This window comes from Myotis lucifugus, unplaced genomic scaffold (assembly GCF_000147115.1).
Source record: "Myotis lucifugus unplaced genomic scaffold, Myoluc2.0 scaffold_90, whole genome shotgun sequence".
NCBI lineage: Eukaryota > Metazoa > Chordata > Mammalia > Chiroptera > Vespertilionidae > Myotis > Myotis lucifugus.
The window spans coordinates 4,652,476-4,656,545 of NW_005871138.1; positions in this window are offsets into that span (position 1 = coordinate 4,652,476).

Below are 4,070 nucleotides of genomic sequence, written 5' to 3' on the forward strand. Positions count from 1 at the left end.
AAACCTTATCACATTACTCTCCTGATTAAAACCCTTCAACAATAATTGCGAATCCTTATGTGCTATTCGCTGGTATAGGCCCTTTACATATATCAACTCATTTAATCCTAAGAACCACCCTAAGAGATGAAATAGTTCCTCTCCTGTTCTCCTTTTGCAGATGAGAAAACGTGGATGCTGAAGGTTAAACAACCTGCCTAAGGCCTCCCAGCTCATCAGTGGCCGGGCCAGGATTTAAACGCAGGCCATGTGGCTCCTGAGATCATGCTCTTACCAGCGACAGTAAGCATTCTTTCCAAGGAAGCCTGGTGCGCGAGGACAACGTCCAAAATCCTTCTCGTAGCCAACCAGGGCCTGCAGGATCTCAGCTCTTCCTAGCCCTAACCCTAGCCCTTCCTCTACCCCAGTGGCTCTCAACCTGTGGGGTGCGACCCCTTTGGGGGTCAAACGACCCTTTCACAGGGGTCGCCTAAGACCATCGGAAAACACATATATAATTACATATTGTTTTTGTGATTAATCACTATGCTTTAATTATGTTCAATTTGTAACAATGAAATTGGGGGTCACCACAACATGAGGAACTGTATTACAGGGTTGCGGCATTAGGAAGGTTGAGAACCACTGCTCTACCCTGTTGTGCTCACTTCTCTGCCACAAAACACTCACAAGATTTCCCACCGCAGTCTGATTCTGGGAAACCTAAACATTCCCTTACAGCAGAGCCCTTCTTTCCCCAAAGCCAGGGCACACAGGGTAGAGGAAGAGAGAAAGCAGCTTACAGATAAGGGAACATGCCTCGGGGATTCAAACATCGCACAAAAGAAGCTCTAATGTCTTGAGTACCAGGCTGTCAAAGCTCTCGCCAGCACCCCTAGCGTGGAGCTCTGCCCCTCGGAGGAAGGTCACCCACCACAGCAAGCAGGACTCGTGGCACAGACTCCATGAACACGGCGCACTGAGCTGGACAGCAGAGCCTTGTCCCTGAGCCCACCTGGCCTCATCTTGCCCTTCCCAAGGCAAAGCCCTCTTCTTGCTATTGCATTAGCTGTGGGGGGGGGATAGAAATGCAATGGGAACCGGTAAGCAGAGAGAGAGAGAGAGAATCATCTTCCAATAGGTTCAAGCACCTCTTTCTTAGTCCATCAGGAAACCCACAGCCTCTCCCCCTGGCCTATCAGCTGGCCGATCCACACAAGAAATGCTTTCAGTGCTCGGTGCCATGGCGACGTGCTGCGGTGGTGAGGGGAGAGCGGGAGTGCCCACAGGCCCATGGGCGGCAGAGGGAAGGGGTGAGGGCGGGAAAGGAGAGGGTTAAGAAGCTGGCAGCCCACACGAACACCTTCCAGTCCGCACTCCTTTCAATTTCTTCTCTGTGAATTTAAATGCATTCTGTCACAGTGAGTTATGTCACCCGGAGGAAATGCCCAACTCGGGGACGTTTTTAAAGATTATTTTTTAGATCACCTATCACTATCCATTTGAGGAACGATTGTTCAAGCTGAAAAAATAAATTCAAAACTGTTCCCATCTAAGCAAGATGGAAAAATAACTTTTTCTATTCTTTCCTTTTTCTTTTTCTTTTTTCTTTTTTTTTAAAGAAGGCTTATTGCTGAAGGACAGGTTTGAAAATCTGTTTTCACCTTGTCTGGCTGGGTTGGAGCACCTCTGTAAGCCGAATATCATGCCTTGTCATAGAACAAACAGATGAAGGTACAGCCAGCTGTACGACCTCAGGTAATTCACTTAACCCCCCTGAGCCTTAATCTCCTCAATTGTTACACTGAGATAACAATACTGACCATGATCATCAAATGAGACGATGCCCAGGACAATCCTTGAAACGGAGACAGATGTAAGGTGTCTGTTCCACTAAACTGTCAATTCCTCAAGGGCTGGGAGCAGGCTCTGGCCAATTGTGCCCTCCCCCAGGGGATCTTGTACAGGGCCTGGCCCACAAAAAGTGTTTAATAAATGTTGGGTGGATGGATGGGTGGGTCGCTGGGTGATGGTTTGGTGGGTGAATGTCTGGACACACAAAGAGATGGATAAATGAAGAAGGGAGGATGGTGCTCGGCCAGTGTGGCTCAGTGGTTGAGCATCATGGTTTGATTCCTAGTCAGGGCACATGTCTCAGTTGCCGGGCTCAATCCCAAGTAGGAAGTGTACAGAAGGCAGCTAATCAATTGATGTTTCTATTGCTCTCTCTCTCCCTCTCCCTTCCTCTATGAAATCAATTTTTTAAAATATTTTAAAAAGAAATGTAATGATATCTGGAAAATAGCTTAAAAAGAAAAAAATAAAACAGCACTGCCAGGTAGCTCAGTCAACTGGAGCATTGTCCTGATAAAATTATGGGTTTGATCCCTGCTCAGGACAATCAACTAATGAATGCATAAATAAGTGGAACAACAAATCCATCTCTCTCTCTCTCTCTCTCTCTCTCTCTCTCTCTCTCTCTCTCCATTTTTAAAAATCTAAAAAAAAAAACCCATACAAACACAAACAAACAAAAAAAGGTTTTCCTTGTACTGGCCTCAATTGCAGTGTGCATACTCCCACCAATGCTGATCTCAAGCCTGCAGTATGACATCAGTGAGTGCAGAGCTGGAAAGAAACACCCCCAATTGGCATTTATGAGTCTATAGAAAACCAGACTGCACCAGACTGAAGGAAAAGTTGGTGGGGGGGCGCGGGGGAGAGAAAAGATAGAGAGAAATAAAGGAGGGAGGGGGAAAGGGGGAGGAGAAGGGAAAGAAAACCTTGAATAAATGTTTACCGTAGAGAAGAAAATAAAAATCCTCGGGTACCAGGGAGTGCCAGAAAGAGGAATGCCGAGCAGGCGGGACCCCTGGGTCCACCAGCATCCGTCATGGACCAGGACTGAAGCCGCCCATTTTCTAGAGTAAATTATTTCTCCTTCAGACTGAGGAGTGGGGTGTGAGAGTGTATATGGTGCAGAACAATGGTCCTCAATTATTTTTAAGAATTAGAAATCGTTCTTTTTTTCAAATGGAATCTTACTTGGAAGGCACAATGATAATTACAGCTGGTATTTATTAAGCATTTACTATGTACCGGGTACCGTCTAAGTACATTGCAGGGAACACCCCATGGAATCTTCCCAACAACCCAGCGAGACAGATAATGTCATGATCCCCAGTTCACCAGTGGGGCTGAGGCACTTGCCCAAGGTCACACAGTGAGCAGTGGGCCCAGGATTTAAATGCAGGTGCTGATGGCAGTCCTAACCACTCTGCTTTCCTGTCCTGATAGAGCAAAAGAAAAAGGGCTCTAATATAAGGTTACATATCAATTATACCTCAATTTTAAAAATAAAAAATCTAAGGTGAGAGGAAAAATAAAAAAAATAAAAAATTGTTAAAGGAATAATAAAGTAAAAAAAAAGAAAAAGGAATGGAAGGGCTGTCAGCTGAACTCCCCCCTGCAGGCCGTAAGCCCAGCAACTCAAGACCCCACAGGGAGCCAGAGTCTTAACAGGTGCCCCCCTGGTTCTGCACCCAGCGGGCTGTGTGTCCTTGGAAAAACCTCACCTTCTCTGAGCCTCGCTTTTCTCATTTATAAAGCAAGGTGGTCACCTCCTACAACTATGACAGATCATGCATTGGCAAGTCTCACTCTAATAAGTCACACTGCCTGCGATGGGTTTACCTCTGGGACACCAAGACCCAGCTGGCTTAGAACGCAGTCAGTGTGAGCCTCTAGGGCAGTGATGGCGAACCTTTTGAGCTCGGCGTGCCAGCATTTCGAAAAACCCTAACTTAACTCTGGTGCCGTGTCACATATAGAAATTTTTTGATATTTGCAACCATAGTAAAACAAAGACTTATATTTTTGATATTTATTTTATATATTTAAATGCCATTTAACAAAGAAAAATCAACCAAAAAAATGAGTTCGCGTGTCACCTCTGACACGGGTGTCATAGGTTCGCCATCACTGGTCGAGGACATTCCTGACAAAACTGAGAGGGATCACTTCCGTCATGACATTAAAGCTCGTAGGGATGACTTCATTTTCAAGGACCCCTATTTTTAAGTCACTTTGGT